Source organism: Manacus vitellinus, unplaced genomic scaffold (assembly GCF_001715985.3).
Source record: "Manacus vitellinus isolate BGI_N305 unplaced genomic scaffold, ASM171598v3 scaffold_1_pilon, whole genome shotgun sequence".
Classification (NCBI taxonomy): domain Eukaryota; kingdom Metazoa; phylum Chordata; class Aves; order Passeriformes; family Pipridae; genus Manacus; species Manacus vitellinus.
In genome coordinates this window covers 52,100,808-52,123,518 of record NW_021939396.1, presented here as the reverse complement: position 1 = coordinate 52,123,518, position 22,711 = coordinate 52,100,808, and positions in this window count along the sequence as shown.

Here is a 22,711-nt window from a genome sequence, read left to right as displayed (position 1 = left end):
GAAGGGATAGTTCATAAGATTTCCAATGTATTTTAAAATGCCTTTTTTTTTTTCTTTTTAATCCTAGAATCCCATTTTACTTGATGTCTTAAGGGTTTGCTCTGACATGTGGGACGGGACCCAAATATTGAATCCAAACATGTGGTAATTTTGGATTCAGAACTACTGCATAGTTAGATATAGGCTCTTCTTTCCCTCATAAACTGAAGTAAAACAGCTGTCAAGAAACCCTGAGCTTTGATGGATAAGATAGAGATGTCTGTGATTTAATTGAATTGGAATCTGTATCTAGCCTTTATTTAAATTCTTATATTGATACAATGTCAATACACAGCCACATTTAACCATTTTTTTAACTCTTGAGTTAATGCCACTGTAAAATGCTTGCTGCTTTTTCCATTTGAAACTTAATAACTTCCCATGCAATGATGCTTAACAGCATAACAGATACTTGATAGCGATGTGTAATTAAAGACCTAAAACAAAAGTAGCACTGAATTTTCTTTTTGAAAATTGAGGTCTTTCCAGTTCTTTCTGTGTTTGTTATTTTGACATTACTATAAGAATTTATGATTGTTTCCATACAGAAGCAGTTAGTCAAACTGCTTCATGTGGTTTCATGAATATTTGTTTGGCATAGGACTAACTGTTTAGCGTATATATTTTCATCTTATATGAAGGATTTGTGATGTAACTGCAAAAAATTCTGCTAGTTTCAGTAAGAATTTTATGCACTGTATACATAGCATAAAGCTCTCTTGCTCTAGTAATTAAAACTTATTTAGCTGTCTTATTTTAATTTTTAAAGTTTTGACATTCTGAAATTTTACCATAATACTTTAGGTTTTGTAATGTTATTTTTATTAAAGATTTTAATTTGGCAGAAATGTCATACTTCCAAAATAATTTACAGTGTAAATTTGAGCAAATAGACTGTAAACAATGTATTGCTGCTGGATAAACCAGAGATAAACTAAGGAAGCTGGAGTTTGAAACGGAGAGCTCTTCTAAGGTTTAAGTTTGAAGCAGGGATAGATATAGATTCTCAAGAAACGTGACTATCATATAATGGTTTATGAGCAGAACATTTGTTTTGCTTCTTAGATTATAATAGCAAAAAGAAAAGTATTTTTCTCTATAATGTGAAGCATTCCCTCTCAGAAGTCTAGAGCTGTAAATATATGTTCTTTTGTGGAGGGATGGGAAAAATCCTTTAAAAAAAAAATCTATAAAACATAAGAAAGTTGTCTCTTTTTTTTGGTTATTTTACATTTTTTTTTGTATATGAATAGCAGATTCAAATTAGTGAAGATTACCTTTCTGTCTTGCTATTCTGTTTCAGATGTTGACATTCAATCAAGACATGAAATTTATTTTTTTTCTGAGTCAGAGACCTGTGAAATTTGAATCAAATGCTTCAGAAGTGTCATCCTGAGTAAATATTCATAAAACTCTCTGGAAGAAACTATTGTTACTCCTTCAGGAGTTTACCCATTAAGAGAAGCGTGCTCTTAGTCATACCATCTCTTCATATTCCTTGGAATTAAATTCTACTCTTCTCATATTTTAATATATTGTTTCCTTTTCAAAATAATGTAAATCATGAGAAAGGGAGTTGTCTTTTTGCAGGAGATAGTTCTGTTTGTCAGAGTATCTGTCAATCAATGAAGAGAAAGTTCATTATTTTTTATGAAGTAGGTAAGAACATATACATTTTTTAATGAATACCAGTGAAAATGTAATTTAAATGGCAATCTAATTTTTGCTTTTCTATTAAATTTACGAGGAAATATATTTACAATTTATGAAGTGAATACAACATTCTCTAAGAGTAATTTCCAGGCTGACATTGAAGGAGTTGAGCTGGACTTTTTATACTTTTTTACTTGTTTAAACTGTAAAAGTAGTGGAGTGATGTCAAGTCAGAGATGTAAGAAAAGTTCTGTGACCATTGCATCCATTAAAATAATAAGTGCATAGAAATGGTGGCTGACATTCTAACCACAAACAGCTTACACAGGAGCAATGATAAAGACACTAAGTCTACCTATACTGTACCGGGTAACAACACATCTGAAGAGACTTTAAAATATGAACTTAACCATCAACAGTAATTTAGTGCTGGAATTTAAGAAAAAATTATTCGCAAAATGGAGAAGAAAACAGATCCTCAGTATTTTGCTGCACTGTGATGAAAACTCTTTGTAAGAGTCTGGGATTTCTAATGAGGACAACATGCATTTTGTAGTTGGATAGAAATGAGCCCAGCATAGATGGCTGAAGTCTTTCACTAATGTAAAATATTGCAAAACAGACCTAAAAAGCAAATAAACAAAATTTAGCATAGTCCTTGGGGCAAAATTTGATTCATAGCTATGAGAATATGAAAAATGCCTTTGTTTTTTCATGCTATCCCTTGGTTAACTGCACCATTTGGCTCCACCAGCTGGTCTCAAATTTCTTAATATACGGGAATTGCTTTCTATTTAGTCACTGTTATACCATAGCTGGCAAAAGAGAACTGGACTACACAATCACCTTAACACTGATCCATTGTGCAAACTGTAATGCTTTATTATTGCCAGACCATGTTAGAAAACTCTGTCTATATTTTATTAGCACAGTTGCATATGTTGTGTTATCTCTGGAATACGACTCACAGAATTTAGATGGGGTGTATTAACAGGCCATTCTGGTGAAGAACTGTTTCATATACAATTTCAAATGACTCTTTAATTTGGTCCTTAATTTGTTGACATATGTTACATACCCGGCAAGAACGGGTAGGCATTTGCAGAATCAAAATACCTCTATGTTCCTCTCTACAAAACCATCTCTAGCTTCTTACTTGCTGTTTCTGAGAGGTCCGGGGTTTAATTTGCTGTATTTCTCATTAAGATATTGTATTTTTGGGGATATGTGATGTAATGAGGGGCAACTTCCTGTTAAAATCCATAATTTAATTATAAGATGATAATTTTACCTAACCTTTAAGCTACAGAGCTGATTGCTTGAACACTAGCTCACTTTACATAACACATTTCCAAAGAACTGGACATATATCTACACTTCTCAAGGCACATTCTGGTGCACTGGCATATATAGGAAAGAAGGGAACTAAGACTTTGCTTGCAAAATATCTGTCTGCTGCTGGTGATCATTCGGTTATTATTAGTATCAGGTTCACCTGTAGATGTAAACTTCAAACCATTTTCATCACATTAGATGAAATGTAGGTATGAAATGTACCAACATACAGTAGGCATAGATAGTAGCAAAAAGTCATTAATTTAGTGGATTGAGTTCAGCAGAGGGCCACCAGGGTAGCTGTAGCTGGAGCACTTGAGGTAGGAAATCCTGCTGAGAGAACTACCTTTTCTGTCTGAGAAAGGGAAGGCCAAAAGAGGATCTTATTGCTGCCTCCAGTTACCTAGTGCCTGGTTATAAGGAAGTAGAGGCCATACTCTGGAAGTGCACAGTGAAAGACAAGAGGCAATGGACAAAAGCTGCAACAGAAATTCCATAAAGATATTAGGATTTTTAAATTTTTTTTAATATAAAGAGAGTCATCAAACATTGAAGCAAACTGCACAGAAACTGAGCAATTTCCACCCCTGGAGACAAAAAAACTGGAAAAGCTGGTCAGACTTTGAGGCTGGCCTTGGTTTGGGCTGAGAATTGGATCAGAGGTCCCTCACCACTTAAATTATGCTGTGACTCTATGAAAATTAATGTATGGATTTTAAGTGAGATAAGCTTAAGAAAGCCGATTTTGAGTAAAATTATTTTACTGTTTTCACTGCTGTGCTGACAATAGAATAGACAAAGTGGAGGTCATTGGTTATACTTGTGTAAATTTTCAGGACTGTGCACTGGTATCCAAACTGAAAGGAAAAATTTATTCAGCAATGAATCTGAACTTTTGGCAACTGCTCTATAATCCATTTGTTGGCTGTTTATTTTCCTGTAGGCGTAGATCATTTTGCCTGAGCCAAAAATCTTAGAAATTAATGTGTAAATATGTGTTTTAACCTGTTTGCCAATAAAAGAAACAAAGTAAAATGAAATCAATGCATCAGGGAGCGATTCATTGTTGTGAGTGGTCTCATCTTCAAAACATCCAGGAAAGAGCAGAAATAGCCTTAATGTGCTTTAATAGCGCTAAAAAGGTATAAATCGTGGACTGTTTTTCTCTATTAGATCTGATTTTCCGGTGATATTTTTTCAGATGTTTTACTTCAGAAGTTTTCTTGTGAACAGAAAATGTATCAAATGAACCTGTGACCCACAGAACAGCACAGTCTACTCTCCTGTATGCTTTTACTAGTTTTCACCTACTTCCCTTTTCTGCTTCTGTGTGAAGAATCTTAACAGCAGGAAAATGTTGTTTTCCCAGGAAAATACTAGATGTTGATGAAGAAAGAAAACATCAGCCTCACCAGCTGAACACCTATTAAAGGGATCTCTGCATCTTGTGTGTTTTTTCAAGTACTCTGGAGAATTAAGCCTATAAAATACAGATGCATAGAAGCAGCTTGTCAAGAAGATTGTGGAGAGATGCTAACAGCTGCAGAGTTCAAAAGTGCAAACAGCTTTGGAACAGTGTAGTAGACATCTGGCTCTGTCTGAAGTCAGTGGGTCAAGGTCTCTCCTCTTTTACATTGACACCCATTGTTGAAGTGTTTGGAATGGAGGTAACGTGTATGCATTAATCCTTACTATATTTTTGAAAGAACAACAGACCATCACCTCCCTGAGCATGCAATTACTGAATACCACACACGAAGCAATTGGGCAATTACTCAGCAGCAGATTGTTTTTCTCAGTGTAAAATATGCTGGATCTTATACTATTTTTGTCTTTATGGATATATGAAGATTCACAATATAAAGGAAGACACAAGAGGAAATTCACATCTCTATTCAGACGTGTACTAAGGTTAACACTGAAACAGAGAGGGAGGGAATTTGAATTTGAACCATAGGCACAGCTGTGGAGGTGCATTCCAAGGACATGGCTGTAGATGTTCTGTGCTCATGGATCATCTGGGGATGTGACAGTTGCATCCTAGAAAGATCTGGTGCTTCTGAGGCGGGAACACTGAAAGAAACTAGTCCTGCCTGCCACTGTCACATGCATTTCAGTAGGATGGAAGATCCATTGCCTTTTCCTTTTTCTCTTGATGGCTTACACAACAATAACAAAGGCTCCTGAGTTCTTTGTGGAATTATTCTCCTCTCCTCATGGGGAGGGGTTGATCAATGCAGGGATATGGACACTGACAGTCTTCCTTCAGCTGCTGTATGGCAGAATAATAGTGACTTGGAGAAAGGTTATGTCAAAGGTGGTCAGGGAAGTGTGGCTTTTGCTTGAACACTGTCAAAACAAAGACCTTTGGTGACCTTGATAATTTTTCTGGAGTATAAACTGGGTCTGTAGTCCTCAGAAAAATCCCTGGAAATACTTCCAGCACTGGATGGAAAAGCTCAAGATTAAAGAACCTTTCACATCTGTTCTCTGTCACCAGCTTAAATTTAACCTATGACAGTAATGAGTGAAAGTCCACATGCTGTTTGGCCTGTGTAAAGACTCTGTAGTCATTTGTGTACATCACAAATGGCGTTAATTGGCAGCTGTGTCAACAGCCTCTTTGAAGGAATTGGGAGTTCATTAGGCACATGGACAGAGCCGGTCTTTCCCTGGTAAAAAATACCCCTTTCATATGAGGCACTTTAGAAAGAGTAGCATGGGAAAACAGCATGGGGAAACTTGCCAAGATACTGCCTGGTTTCTGGCCATGACAGTAGTTGCATTGCTAAGGACTGCTCTTATTTGGCGGCAGTCACACAGTTCCCGTGCCTCCACTGCACAGACGGGTGATAAGGGCTGTGCTGCCTCAGCTGGGGCAGGCACTTGCAGAACTGAGCTCTGCTTTCACCTATCTCCAGGTAAAAGCAGAACTGCCTGCCTGAAACCAAGACAGAAATCCTTTAAAGCTGTTAATCTAAGGCATTTTCTCTTTTCCTGTCCTTGTTCCTGCCACTTTTTTATTGTAAACTTACTTTGTGAAAACAACCAAAGTGCCTGAAAAAGCTCTCATGTGATACACATGAAGTAATTTCATTAAACAGTTCTGTATTTAAAGTTTCTTTCTGTCTCCTCTTTCATATTTGAAGCACTCACCCAGGGGCTTTTCATCAAATGCACATAAAAATGCACTGGTGAGAAGTATTGTTTTATGGTTTTGCTTACCCCTTCTAGATCCTTTACTTCACAATACCATTTTTTCAGACATTCAATGTAAAAGTACCCACACTCTTTCTGTGCTATGTAGAGGTTCCTTTCCAGAACCGGAGCTTAGCGAAGAGTGTGTTTATTAAAACTTTTGGTGTACTGAAGCTGATTATGTCAGCCCTGTTTCCTTCCCATCTCCCCTCACCAATGACTGTATAGACTTACTCTAGAAAATCACTCAGTACCCCTCAGCGGTACCCCTAAAAGATTTAAGTCTTATATAGATTTTTTTTCAAGAAAGATTGGTGATTCCTCCTGTATTTGTGAAGCAACACATTCTTGTTTGTGGAATACCATATTTGGATACATTATATGGGACAATACTGAAATCCCTTTTGTTTGTGCTTTGCATCTCCAAATGAATAATACCTATTATTGTGTTAGCACTGTACGTAAAATTTAGTCTGAAAACACTGCCTTATGTCTTTTAAAAAACTCCTACCTTCACTGTCCACCCTGTTGCAGTGGACAGTGGATCTAGTATTAACATCTGACCTAATAATCTATATCAGATCCAGCCTAGCTGGGGGTTGGACTAGATGATCTCCACAACTTCCTTTCAACATAAATGATTATCACAGATATGGGCAGTAAGCAAGCTGTCATTGCGAGAAATCCATAAATTATTTGTCCCAGCTTTGAAGCATCTTGTAGATTAGTGAAAGTGTGTCTCTGTTGCCCCATTAAAAAAATTACTTTATTACAAGCACATGAAAGCAGGAGAGAAAGCTATCAAACCACTGTTTTAGTGCGGGATCACTTTAGCAGTCTGATTTTCTGTAAATTATACCTACCTTATATTTCAATAAAAGGATAATCTGATTCATTTACTGCAAGAATAATTCTTTTAATCTTCTCCATTAAACAGAAATGAAAAAACAAAATTATGACACTGTGTAGTTCTCTGTCTGTTGGAATTTTCTTTGATAAGTGGAAAATTCCACTGTAAAAATCAGACAAATTTAGTATTAACATCTTCTTTGAGCTTGTATGTTATTTTGATTTATATTTCCTTTAAGCAAACACTATTCTTCAGACTAACAGTCCTAGGAGCACAAATTTGACAAGATAGCACTGGCCACCATATCGCAGCAACTGATCCAAAATTTGAGTTCTTGGATGAAAACAAGCAACTTTTTAATAAGAAGTTACTGTTATCTGCTAAGAAAAAAATATCTTGGTTTCCTGACGAAGGAGTCCAAAGGTTACATGGTGGCCACTGAAATTAGTTTATGATTTTTTCTTTCTTTTCCCAAATGAAACTGAAATTTCAGCCAAGAACTTTAAAAGTGATACATGTATCTTAATTTTCCAATGTCCAGCTTCTTCTATCTTGAGGAAGCTTGGTTTTAGAATTTGAATAGCCCATTTTCTAACAAGGAAAATCCTTTTGCCTAAGTAGTGATAAATGACCCCAATTAGGACATTAAGAGTCACTAGTCATTTCAGAAAATCCTGAGAATAAAGTATTGTTTTCTAATAACATTTTTCCCATGACCTACTAAGGCAATTATGCAGTTACTACCTCCTTATCTATATTATTTTTAGTAAGGTCAATGCCCAGAGGAGATAATGTATTGGATTAATTATATGTGAACTATATATTGGAATTTTATTATTTTTTTTTCATACTGGAACTATAATACCTTCCTATGATTTTTAATGCATAAATGCTCTTTAAAAAGTTCCCCAAACGAAAAAACAGGGCTTAAACTTTGTTTTATGTCTCATGCCAAAGCTAGTAGATTCAGAAAATATGGGGATATCACTTTTTTGATTGCTTTAGAAACTTAGGCTGCATTTCTTTAATTTTCAGCAGAACTTAAACTAAATTATGTGATGTTTGTGATCTTTTACATTGTGTCATTAAGTCAGGGTCTGTGGGCACTTGTGGTTCGTTTCATGAAGTTCATTTGTTAGCCAGTATGAAGTGCAGTGCAATTAGGTTATGTTAGCTAAATAAAAAAGGTAAAATTTTATTCAAGTATTTTTTAATAAAAAACTGTCAGACTATTCCCTCTCCAGAGTTCATTCATGCAAAGAAAACAGCTAATATTTTAGACCCATACCTAATATGGAAAAAGTAATAATTTCTAAATCTGGAATAAGACAAAATGTGGATACAATCCTTTGGGGCTTTGTTCCTGTTCCCTGTATAAAAGCTGTAATTTCTGTAGTATCCTTCCACTTCTTATTGCTTGTGTCTAGACATAAATTGACCATAAAACAATATTAATATTGTATATTGCCCTGGTTTTTGTTTGGCATCAGGAAAGAACTTTGAACATTTTAATGGTACTTTCTGTAGCACAGTAGTCGTGAATGAGTTTATTTTAATGTAGGAATAAATTGGTGACTGAAGGTATTTTTATTATGCATCTCCTTGTAATTTCTGCCAAATAAACAAAATATTCCTCAGATAATTGGCCTATTAGTCTGTCACTTTCTAACTATTTTTTCTATGCTGAATTAAAGGGTCCATAAATCCTAAATTCTTTATTAGCTTGCTGAATTTGCAGAGTTTGATGGTAAATAAACTGGCATAACATTAAAGCTCCTTATTGAAGGAAGACAATATGTCTCTGTATCGACTTCTGCATGATTCAATTTTCACTAAGTATCACCACAACCTTTATAGCAGCACTGTGAACTTTAAAAGCCAGTTTGCATGTGGCAGTTAACTTGCCCTTGTATAAAATGGTTTTACAAATGATGACCTAGCCTTTCCAGATTTGATAAATGTGTATCTGGTAGTCTAATAGTGAAAATAAAAGATCTTTAAAAATGCTGAGAGGAATAATTAAACATTTTGAGAAGGTGTAAATTTATGGGATTAATTAGACATAAGTGATTTTTAAGTTTCCTCTGCAAATTATTTCAGGTTTTAGGTGAATGATGTTTCTTCTGTTTATATAAAAAATAAGGTTTTGAGCCTTAATTATAACTTTGAAGTTTAAAAATCTGGTAACTAAATCAAACATGAAGTATCTGTATATATCTCCCTAAATATTGCTTTTGTCTCTTATATTGAACTTCCTTCTGAGGTATCTGAGTGCTCATCTTCTGCTTTTTCCTCATGCAAGTGGTCATGATACATCAGAATGCTGCAATGCCAAAGGGACTTACTTTACTACTGCAAATGTTAAGTGCTCAGGACTAATATTTGCACAACAAGGTAAATCAATATTGATTAGACCTGAATTTGGGATCTAGATGTTCAAAGACAGGATGTGCAAATCTCTTTCCTGTAATTTTCACATGTCCCCAGGAACTATTGTGTAATATACACAAAAAATGATATCACCATCAGTGTATTAACTTGATGGTGGTTCACAATCAGGTGCAGATCATTTCCACTTCAATTTCACTCTTAAAAATGCAGCATATTTTTCTGGAGGTTTTAACAGTAAGCTTAATAATTAGTCAGTAACTCCAAATACATTTCCAACTTCTGTTTTTTTGGTTTTCTTTTTAAACACAGGATGTTTTGGTTTGGTTTTAGGTTTAGCTTTTGTTTTATTTAAGTTACTACTAAGGCAGATGACTAAACTGTATTGGAACAGAAAATCTACAGATGGGAGCCAAACTTCATGAGGGAATGCTTCCCTCTCACATGCTTTCTAAATCCAAATATACATGCAAAATACATGAAGATACTATTTCTGGGTATGTTAGGCAGAGAGTGCAGGACAGATGTGTAAGCAGAAGAATTTCTATCTGTAGTAGTCTTTGCTGTGAGCCTCACATAGTTTGTCAAGGTTTACTTCATTAAACAGTTGCAGTGCCTGAGGTTTAATGGTGAGGTACAAAGTTTTCTTTACTACTGTGCTTATGATATGTACACAGCATTTCTTAAATGTTCATTGAATTCGGAACAAATCTCTTTTCCTCAGAAGTGAAGTTTTGGAATGTGATTTCTTTTCATTCTGCTTCTCTCTTATTCCCCATGAATACACAGAATTAAAACCAGCCCTGTCTGTGAAATAATAAGAGTCTCTACAGTAGGACTGTGTGATTTATGCCAGGCAATTAAAATAAATTCCTAGCCTAGATGAGGCACTAAAAACTGAATTGCTCAACACACTGGGCTGTTGAGCACTGTGTGGTAGATTTTATTATAGCATAAGTGCTTTACTATACTGTAAAAAGGAGAGTGTAATTGCTATATACTTCTAATATATTCAATTAGGTAAGGATAATGTTTAATAGAGCTTCTTGTTGGTTTCAGTTGCAACTTGTGAGTTCAGAAGAGGAGCTGGAGTTGGGGAATTTCAGGATGCAAAGTGCTCTAAGTATGACATACGCTTCAGCAACATAGCACCAAAGCCATCTTGCAAGGATGTGGTTAGTGTGTGCTTCTGCATTGGCTGAAGTGGGATGGCAGTCCCTAATTCATATTGATTCAGTCTGATAACTGGGATAACTGGAAGCTGCTACAACATGTTGAGAAAGTGCATATTTTTCCCAGTATGCTGCACCTTAGACACAACCACATCAGACTGTCTGTACCCTATGAACAGATCCAAGAGAGTTTCTAATTTTAAGATAAGACATGAGAACAGCCAAATATGATCACAAATTTTTACAGCAGCTGCATCATGCAGACCTTAAGTATTATTTTGTTATACCTTTGTATAGCCTAGTGAAGACAGATTTCCCTACTTAGCTATTATTTGCACAGAATCATGTATTGCTATATGAGTGGGACTGTGACAGATGCCCTGGACGTACCCTGGGAGTCTCTATGCACATTAAGGTGAGAGATTCCCCAAAGTAAGCATCTGCTAAATCTTTGTCTAGAAGTATTGCTGAAAACTGGGCACCGGAGTGCCCAGAAAATATGCTTTTGAGAATTATTTATTCAATGCTGGCTGAAAACTGCACAGAACGGCCCTGAGGAGAAATTAATATCCTTTTCTTGTCTCTTTGTATCTTTTCTTGTCTTTTTTGTATCTTTTCTTGTCTCTCCTTTTTATCCACCAGTCTTGACAGGCCCAGCTTCTTCCTTTATCCAGCATCTCTACGGTGCAAGAACATCTTTCGTGCTAAATCTCACCACTGCAAAGTGCTAGGGTTTTTTTTCTCAGGAGTAGTCAGGCAGAGGTATTTCCTAGCTTACACCCATTCAGATTGGTCCTTTAGGATTTCTTCCTCTTCTTGCCTTTCTCATTTCTGGCTTTCACCTTACTTCCTGAAGATTTAATCCTAGTGGATTTGATAATAAAGAAGAAGAAAAAAAAGAAATTATTATACATATACTCAAAGCACAGTAATACATGAAATAAACCATTTGTCCCTTTAGGACTAATTTTTCAGTGGGCACTGATATCATGCTTACATAGTAATATACGCAATTTATACCATTTCCTCTGGAAAGATCCAGATAAAATAAGACATGAGGCCAGCTTCCTTTTCTCCTTTTTTTTTTGTTTTGTTTTTGTTCTAAAAATTTACCTGTTATTTGGGTTTTGTTGTTCCCTTAAGGATACAAAAAAAAATCACGAAAAAAGAGAGTAACAGTCTCAAAGTTGCTTTGTGTACATATGTTTTTTACATATTAACAAATTATGACATCTGAGTTTCAGTGTGCCTGATTTACTTTTAAAATCTGCTTTCAGGTAAGAGTTCAGCACAAAGGAGTTGATATATTAATTTTCAATATTCCTCAAATTCAGATCTTTTGCACATCATGGAAATTCATGTGTGTCAAGGCAGCAAGGTGTTAGTCTATTTTATCATCTCGCCTATTGACGATCCAAAGGCATCCTAGTGAGGCTGATGGGGAGCAGTGCCTCTGTTCTAAAAATGGACTCAAGTAGCAGAAGGTCTCTTTCAGTCTTCTTAACCTGGGAATGCCAGACTAAGAGTCGGATGGCCCTCAAACTGTCTGACAGCAAAAGCATTTCATTCCTGACCACGTAGTGAGGACTGTGCAGTCAAAGTATTCAGCAGAGGGGGAGAATTAAGCACTAAGCATGAGCTACTCCCTGCCTCCTACAAGGTTCTTCTTATCGAGCCAGTTCATTTCCAAGATATTTTTATTCACTGCCATTCTCCTCCTCCACCAAAAGTCTGGGTTTAAAGCCAAAAAAACAGTGAATTCTCTATAGTCTGCTCCAATAGGCACAACAATAACCTAGTTAATAATGTGCTCAGTGACAGCAGTGCTGCCTGCTCACGGTGTTTATGGCAGATACCTTGGCCCTTGGAGAAGTCAAGAAGGCTTACAGAAGGGTGGGTTTTTCGTCTCAAAGACATTTCTTCTATGCCACTCTGTCAGTGGTTTCAGGCTTGTCTCTGCACTAGGAAGACTGGTGTCACCCATGTGATATTTGAGACAATACCTGGGAATTGGTCCTGTTTTATAGTTACCTATGGCCCTGCTTCCTGCTACCACAGCTATGTTGCTTTCTGCTCTGCTATTGTCTATGCCAGAAAGCCCCCTTGCAGGCGAATCTATAGCTGCTGTTACTGCTGCTTCTGTTAAAGGATGCACTGAGTGCTCAGGCTCCCCCTCACTTCTGTCTGGACCCCTCCAGCCACTTCACCAAGCCTTATGGAAGCACAGACATCATGGCTAGGGATGGCAACACCAGCAGTAGTGCAAGGAAGCCAAGTGTACATTTCTTCTGTACATTTCATCAAATCTATGTCTATTTAGACCATTTTGACATCAGCAAGGTGTCCCTGGTCTCACCAATCTTTTTTCTTATCCAAATGCAGACTTTTAAGCACCAGAGGAAACAGACTGCAGTCATCTGTCTCTTAGCTCCTTTCTACAGAAGGTTTGAAAGAAGCAGCAGGGCTGAGGCTGAGGCTGAGAACAGAGCTTCACACATCCACTAAAGAGGGATTGCCTACTCCAGGCTGGAGCAGGACAATGGGAAGGTCACATAGAGACCACTTGCTCATAAAAACAGGCTGAAACAGGATTCAAAATCATGGTGAGGCAACTATTCCAGGCATCTCTGGACAGGGGAACCAAAGCAGACTCACAAGTCATTACAAAAAAGCTTTGCAGTCCCTCAACCTGCTTCTGCCCTGCCTCTCTGTGTTTTTTGGGAGCAATACGCGTAGACAGACACACTGGAGAAGTGGGGAGTGCAGAGAGCAGTACTTTCAGCCTCCATTGCCTCCTGCTTTTAGTCAAAAGCAGTATTTTGTTCGGTACAGGAACACATGCTGGCAGGAAGCTAGGAGCAGGATCTACCTAAGAGCTGAACTTTCAAAGTGAGCTTCTGAAGCAGGGAAGCATCCTTGGCTCTGTACCTGAACTACCTCTCCTGGAGAACGGGAGGAAGGAAGGAGGGGACCATGAAATAGTCTGAATCTGAAGGCAGTTGTAATATAGTTGGCCTACTCACTGCTGGCAGCAGTAAGCTCTCATTTCATTAGATGAACTTAAAAATCTCTGGAGAGGTTATCGTTTTCTCAGACTATTACTATATACATGTATACATACAGGAGCTATATTTCAATACAACACATGTGTTCTCAAGGTTTTACCAGAAGGTTACATATCTTTCTTGAAAGGAAAAAAGCTGCTCTTTCACACTGCTGGAAAATATGTTACATTTTTCATTCTCCAAGACTTTGCTAGTACACAAAATTTATTCTTCTCTCAGTGCCCAGGTTGTCTGTGTGAGTTGATGACAGTAAACCTCTGGCTATCTCCATTTGGTAATTACTTCTCTTCACTGTTTGCTTTATTTTCACGGGAAAGGGTTTAGTAAAGTGCATTTCCAAGTGTAGTAGCTCAGGAATTTTTTTTGTATATGCCCGAAGAGGGAAGCCATGGTCCCAGGTCTCCATGCGTAAGGGTGGAATTGCTGGGGATGAGTCTGGCAGAATGGGCCCAAGGAGAAAAAAGTAGTTTCAGGAAATGGTAAGCTCAGTGGGAGTGGTGGTATGAATGAAAATATGCATGCACATACATTTAGAGAAGAGCTACTATTTGATCTTCCCTGTATCAGTGCCATGGTGCTCACAAATAAGGAATTCATTTCTTATTTAGCACAGAAACTGTCTTTGTTCTCATTTATGTCAGTTGACTCCCTGCCTTGTGTTTAAAATGCCCCAAGGCTAGAATTGCTGTTTTTCTAGAGTCATATAGCAATACATTTCAGCAGCAATTCAACTTAGCTAAAAAAGCTAAAGTAATGCTAGTCTGGAAGCTAATACAACAAATTGTATTTTCCCTCTGTAGTCAGAGTTTGCTCTGTGGAGTATCAACTTTTTAAACTTAGTTACATTTCAAGTCCATTTGGAAAGTAAGAAATATCTTTTTCTATTTCTGTGAAAGTCACCTAACAGGGAACCCAAGAATTTGATTATCTGATGTGAAAACTGCAGTATTTTGTACAGCTGGAAGGCAACGGTAAATATCTTCTTCTTCTGGACCATTTCTCAGGTCTGTAGAAATATCAGGTTTTCTACACAAATGGAAAAATTGACATTCTCATAAAATGTGACTTGCAAAAACTGTTTTTAGATTTCTGTAAGGACACTACTGATACATTCAGACACAAACTGAAAAATGCTAAGTGTAAAGGAATGGGGTTAAAAGCAAATTTGAAGTACAAAAAAATTAATAAATTGGGTGAGTGTGGAAAAATTCTGACAGACTATATAATTAAAAAGGTTTATTTACCTTCTTCCCTGTGAACAGAAGTAGAGAAAGCCCAAAGGGAGGAGAACTGGAATGAAAAACAATATTCTGTTAATAACCCAGCTGGTACAGACAAAGGAAGTGTCTGTGAGAGAGAGCAGAGGGGAAGCGGGAGAACATTGCCTGCTGTCTCCCCGTTTCCTAGAAAAAATTTAGCTGAATATTATGCCTATATTCCTTCTAACTCCACATTCTGGGGAGATGCTGTCAGCACCTTTCATGACCCAAAGTACTTGTGTTTTGGCCCCAGTAGGTCACCTAGTCACAATATACCTTTGGTGACTATTTTGTCTCCTGGGGCAAACACAGAACTTGAGTCTTTCATTCCTTTTTTTTCATGTCTTTGAGCCATAACCTGTTCCCTGAAGTCATTGTTGTCATGGGATTTCCTTGTGGTGACCACAAATTGCATTATGAAATTGCACGTGTTTTGCCATTATAAGCAATTCTTACAGTTTTCTGCAGCCATTGGAAAGTGCATTACTAACAAGGAGCATGAATGGGTCAAATAATTTTGCTTTTCAGCATAGAAAATTTGAAAATGCCAAGGCAGCTCCTTATTGTCAGAAACACATTTGTGATTGGTTTTTGAGCACACACGCACATGCATTTGTACATGATTTTTAGGTATGCTGATAAAAGTTCCTTCAAGGAACTTTAGATCTAGCTCTAAATTCTGATATTGTGTGATTGCCTTATGTTTACAACTGAGCAGGAAATTCATCTGGAAGACATGAGGTAGAGGCAGAACTAAACCACACAGTAATAGGAATCGATTACGTCATGTCAATGTCCTCGGCATCTTCCTTATATTTTTTTTCTGTTGTGAATATGTGTGGTTGAACACTACCCATCTATATGAACCTGATGGTGATCAGGATGTGGGATGGCTATTGGGAGATCTAAGGAAAAGGAGCAGACTGAAAGGCATCTAGCATGATTTCACAGACTGTGTTGATTTAAGCAAACATGTCTGTTGCATGGAGCTGCCTCAGTGCTTTTGAAGGGGAAAATGCAGGCATGGAAAGGGGGCATAATATTAGAACCCTCTTCCTCTGAGGTTCATTTTGCAATCTCCTTGAAGTGGACACCAGAGTTGGATGGCATTTTCAGCATTCATTCAAATAGATTGAAATGAGTGTGAGCCACTCTACTGTAAAATCTCCACAGTTTTGAAGGGCGCGGGGTAGACCTGTTGAAAGTCAGAGAAAACCCGAGAACAAAGAACAGCTATAATAAATAATAACCCTATGAAAAAAAACTACCAGAAAGACTGAGAGCCTGCCACCATAAACATTATTATACAGGAAATGACAGTTCCTTGAAAATATTGGGAATAATTCTCTAAGGGAGGGAGAAAAACAACAAACCCTTTTCAATTTTAGAATTGCCAGTGATGTCAAGGCTAAACCATTTCTGTCTTGTGATCTTGACTAGATGGTCTCTGAATACAACTGCTGCAAGAATATTAATATAACTCTTCCTGTACCACTGGATCCAGCAGCCCTAGTCTGAGCATGGCCTGTACAGTGTGACTGTTGATTATGTGTCATGGTTTAATCCCAGCTGGCAATGAAGTACCATCCAGCTGCTCACTTACTCTCCCTCAGTGGAATTGCTGAGACAATCAGGAGGGTAAAAGTGAGAAAACTCATGGGTTGGTATAAAGACAGTTTAACAGGTAAAGCAAAAGCTGTGCACACAAACAAAGCAAAACAAGGAACCCATTCCCCACTTCCCATGGGCAGGCTGGTGTTCAGCCATTCCTGGGAAAGCATGAATCCATCATGCCTAATGGTGACTTGGGAAAACAAATGCCTCTTCCTTCTTCCCCTAGCTCTATATACTGAGTGTGATGCCATATGGTATGGAATGCCCCTTTGGTCAGCTGGGGTCAGCTGTCCTCACTGTGTCCCCTCCCAGCAACTTGTGAACTCCCAGTCTCCTTGCTGGTGGGGTGAGGTGAGAGGCAGTAAAGACCTTGACTCTGTGTAAGCACTGCTCAGCAATAACAAAAACATCCATGAATTACCAACCCTGTTTTCCTCACACATCCAAAACATGGCCCCATACAAGGTACTATAAAGAAAATGTACTCTAGCTCAGACAAAGTCAGTATATCACATTAGTAGCTTTTGTGCCTTGGAGAGGCGCGACCACACCCAACTGTTTGCTTAGTGCTTGAACTCTGTTTTAAAGGCACCTCTCCTTCAAACATGCTACCCTCATGCCTTAATGGTTAGCACCTCCATTTTGGGTTGCAGATCTGTGACTAGGTGCATGAGATAAGTAGAAAGGGGAGAGGAGGGCAGATTCAGAGACTTTTTTTTTTATGTAAACCCTTCCTTCTCCCTTTAACACGTCATATTACTGCAGAGGTGATGGATGGCAGGTACTCCTCCTAGCTATGTAATGCCTCCAAGGTGATACGTATTTCACACAGACACACAAAAATGACTGTAACTACTTCAGCCCCTGCAGCTCGAGCAGTTTGTTCATTAGACAACAGTTTGCTTCTAAAAATTGGGCCTAAGCCTTGAGTATGCTGCTCGTGCCTTTCTTGCACTTAGGTAACAGTCAACACTGGCACCTAAAAGCTCTGCATTAATTTAGAAGCATGTGTTTTACTAAATACTCCAGCCTGTTTGCAGGGAAACCAAAAACCAATCATGGTTCCTATTTTCAGACTGCTTTACAAGTACATTTTTAAGTAAGAGAACTGATGCTTCCCCCATAATAGTGGTTTAATAACTAAATAGGCCATGGGTTTTATGTGAGTAATAGCTGTTTTATTATGAAAATATAAACGCTTTTGAGTAATTTCACAGATTTGTGTGACACTGTAGTTTTTTCAATGAGCCATTTGATTACTCTCTCAGTAAAAGCTTTTCTTGCAAGGAGGAATCTTCAAAACAAAGACAAGACAGGAGAGAATAAGTGAAAACATTTGTCTAAACAGAAACTTAAGTTCATTCCTCCTATCTGGTATATTTTCCTCTGCAAAGAGACATGCATCATCTGTTTTATAAAAACTCGATCCCAGACAAAGAGTTCCTATCCTCCTCCATGGGTTTAAGTTCTGTGCTCTGTTCACAAATAAGCAGAAGTCACTTTGATGTGGGTTTGGAAAATAGAGGAGAACAGCCCGGAACACAACTACTGCAAAGCTATTTGTGGGTATTTTGCAAATAGGTAGAAAAGACTGTAAGAAGGGGAAAGACTTTTCTCATCCCGTGTATACATGTAAGGACAAGAGACAGGTAGAATTAAGGGAAGGGCAAGAAGTAGACCTTCCTGCATTGTCCCTAAAATGAAAAATTTCAGCTCTACCTCCACTTTGCATGATATTGGAAGCACCTCATTCTCCCTCTGTGCTCAGAGTTGTTGAGCCAGATTTTTCACAGTAGCTCTAGAGGCACCAATCCCAGGTCTAGGCCAAATCCTATATCCTGCCTGTAGGTCTTAGTAACCATACTTGGTTACTTGTGCTGTGATGTCCAAGGAAGCTAGTGACAGTGTTTAGTCTGGGCTACTCTTTTGTGTCTCTTAACTACAAAAGCCTTGGATAAAGTGATCAAGTATAAGGTTTAGCATTATGCTCAACTGTGTCCTTCCATATCAAAATAAAAATATACCACACAATGACAGCAGTAAAATTTAATTTTCTAAGGGCATGTAAAAAGTATGTCTTTTCTTCCTCTGGTTTTTCTATTCTGTCTTTCTAGTCCCTGTGTTACAGTACACAGAACTCTTTTTAAGTTGCTTTCGCCTCTCTTCTGGAGGAAACTTGCAGGAAAGGAACAGAATAGTACAACTGATGTTAAAAATGTCACTGTGCTCTTCATAATAATTCAGAATTTTTCTGAACGTGCAGAAGAAGCGAATGCAAGTCACATGATGAGATTCATTGGTGGGATGTTGATCATTTGCAATTTTCAGAAAGTCCATGCAGAGTTTTGTAAAAAAAAAAAAAGTCATCATCTTGGTTTCCCCAGACAAAATACACACTTGGATAATGTTATGTCACTCAGCTTGATTTTCCCTTATAAGACAGTATGCTTTAAATTTGGGAATTCCCTCAATATCCAAACTAAACTGTATGTAGCTCTGGGCCGACAAAAAACTGTTGCCCTCCACTATCACGTTTTTACCACAGATTCGTATAATCATAGAATGGTTTAGGTTTGAAGGGACCTTAAAGATCATCTCATTCTAAATCCCCTATCATGGACAGGGATGCCACTCACTAGATCAGGTTGCTCAGGGCCCTGTCCAACCTGGCCTTGAACACTTCCAGGGACGGGACATTCACAACTTCTTCTGGACACCCTGTTCCAGTGTTTCACCACCTTCTGAGTAAAGAATTTCTTTCTAACATCTATCTAAACCTGCCTTCTTTCCATTTAAAACCATTGCCTGTTGTCCTGTCACTATCTACCTGTATAAAAAGTTGCTCTCCCTCCTTTTAACAAGCACCTTTAAGGTACCGGAAGGCTGCAATGAGGTCTCCCTGAAGCCTTCTCTTCTCCAGGCTGAACAACCCCAGCTCTCTCAGTCATAGGAAAGGTGCTCCATCCCTCTGATCATCTTATGTGGCCCTCCTTGTGAACCTGCTCTAACTGGTCCATGTCCTTTGTGTGCTGAGGACTCCAGAGCTGGATGCAGCACTCCAGATAGGATAACACAAGGGCAGAGTAGAGGGGCAGAATCATCTTTCTGCAGCTGCTGCCCACGCTGCTTTTGATGCAGCTCAGGATACAGTTGGCTTACTGGGCTGCAAGCACACATTGATAGGTCACGTCCAGCTTTTCATCCGTAAGAACGCCCAGAACATTCTCAGCAAGGCTGCACTCAGTGAGTTCCTCTCCCAGTCTGTGCTCACATCTGGGATTGCTCTGACCCAGGTGCAGCACCTTGCACTTGGACTTGTTGAACTTCATGAGGTTCTTCTTGGCCCACTTCTCAAGTTTTTCCAGGTCCCTGTGGATGGCATCCCATCTTTCTGTTGTGTCAACTGCACTGCTCAGCTTTGTGTCATCTCCAAACTTGCTGAAGGTGCACTCGATCTCACTGTCTGTGTCATTGATGAAGGTACTGAAGAGCACCAACCCCAGGACAGAGCCCTGAGGGACACCACTTGTCACCAGCCTCCACCTGGACATAAAGCCATTGACCACAACTCTCTGTCTGTCAATTCCTTATCCTTATCTTGATGACAGGTGTATTGATTTCTCTTTCCAGCTGAGTTGAGTTGACCGAGGAGAGACAAGGATGCAAAGGGCTGGTTCTCTCAGCCTGATGTCAGGTATCTAGAGCTCTAGGCTCATGACCTTATGAAAAGGATGTTACTGTGCATAGGAGCTGGAGAGTCCTGGCATCCTGCTACCCTATTGCCCATAAGGGCTTGTAATGGGTGTGTAACTCGAGAAGGGTGGTCACTGCCAACCCTCTATTCTTGCTAAGGAGTCAGTGGAGGGAGAGATGAGTATCTTTGGAGAAAAAACCAGCACTCTCAAAACAGGAGCTCTGGGTTGCCCCCTGGAGGTTCCTGGAGGTTCCTTCAACTTTATGGGAAGACTGGGCTCCCAAGCTGAGTGGTGAAAGTATCCATCCAGGTAAACTTATCACATATCTAGTCTTTATATGTGCCTACTTCAGTAATCAAACGAGTCGCCACGAGAACAGAAGTTTGTGCAGCAGCACAATCACTTGGGAAGGTGTAGTGGTGCAGATCCTCTGACCTAGCTGCTGGTACTATGTGGGAATATGACAGATGCAACAACTTGTGGTTGCTTTGCCACTTTTTGTGCCACTTGAAGGTGGGTGTCTCGTGGATCTGTCATACATGCATGATCTGGGTGCCAGTACACCTCTCCATAGAAGAAAAAAAACCAAAAACCAAAATTGGTTTATGAATCCCTCAGTGTCAGAGAGCTGCACAACAGCATTTAAATCTGATACTGTGGAGTCCCTTGGAGATGGACTTGACCTTACTGTGAATAATAATGAACCTTACTCACATATTGCATCCACTTGCCATATTAAAACATGCATTTCCATTTCTTCTGGGCAGATCCAACAGCCTGTTAGTTACTATTGTCTTATTTTCAGATACACTTTAGTAATTTTAAGTGCAAAAACATAAATGGAAAAGAAAAATACAAAGTTAATGCGATAACATCATAAGAACTACCAGGGTAGGTACAAGACTTCAATATTTAGCTGAAAGGATCTATTCCCAGAATGAATTCCTAAACTCTTTGTTTATACTCTCTCTATAATGCAAATGGAAAATTTTACATCTCTAGATAATGATCCAAAAGATTCAGAAGCAGTGAAAGGAACCTCACTGGCTGCCACTGAGAAATACTAAAAATAGGGTTGTATCTAAAATTCTGTTGTTTTTTTTTTATTATTTAGTTAGTTAGTTAGTTAGTGAAACCAGTTTGGGAATGCCTATGTGGGATCCAAAATATTTTCCATGTTCACATGCCTGCATTGATTGCACATTTAAATCTCAGTTTGTACTTCAGGCCATAGGAAGAGGCAGAATCACAGAATCAAGGCATCATTTAGTTTGGAAAAAACCTTTAAAATCATCTCGTCCAACCGCTAACTCAGCACTGCCAAGTCCATCAATAAACATGTCCTTAAGTGCCACATCTACAAACTATTTAAGTACCTCCAGGGATGGTGAGTCAATCTCTTCGCTGGGCAGCCTGTTTCAGTGCTTGATAACCCTTTCAGTGAAGAAATTCATCCTAAGATTCAATCTAAACCTCCCTTGGCACAACTTGAGGCAATTCCCTCTCAATTGAGAGAGAAAATGAGACCTAGATTTTTTTTTTATTTTATTTTTTCTCTATTGCAATGCTGAATCAAACTGGCATCTGAATGAAGAGTTAAAACTGAGTTTCTTTTACAAAAGTATTAATTAGGAATCCATCCTGTGCACTGCAGTCACGTGCTTCATAAGTTTTATATTCCTTTTCCAGTGGTGTTCTTCCTCTTAAGAATAAAGGCAGTGTTTTTATAAGAAAAACTTGTCCTCTTGTGCCATGATATGTTACAAGCAGTGGCATTACAGGTTCTCACACTGGCCAATGTGCTTTCCCTTTGCCAGCTTTGCCTCCTTGGTTAAGAGGAGAGTTTACAGTCCATGCCTTTCGTCCAGCCATCAGTGATTCATGCAGGGTGTCTGGCCCTTGGGATCGTATGACTTGTGAGAGCCCAGCTTGAAGCTCTCTCCTTAGTTCAGCAGTAATTATTTGGAGCTGCTGAATTTTCACTACTAAAGAAATCTCTGTCTGTCGGCAGAAATAGTCCCTGTAAATGAATTAACAGGGATTTTTTTTTCTGTAGTTGTCAGGCAGCATGCATGACTTTCCTGTTTCACCTCAAAGTGGACTAAATATCTAACATTTTAATCTAATTATAGTGGAATGGAAAATTATTGTTGCTTTTTTTCCATTGTTGGCTGCTCTGGGGACAGATATCTCTATCCAAACCAGTTAGTTTAAAAAATTATTTTTAAATGTATGCTGCTGTATGGAGCAACCCTGCCAGGTATTCTCTCTTTTGCCTGGAGCTATTCATCAGCTGACTTCCTCTCCTATTTCTTTTTGACTCCCTCTTTCCTACTCAAGACAGGGATGAAACACACATGTGTGTGTGAACACAAAACCATTTCCTTCCCTTCTCTTCCTCATTTTGTCCATCTCTTCACAGCCAAGTTTAACCTTTAGTTGC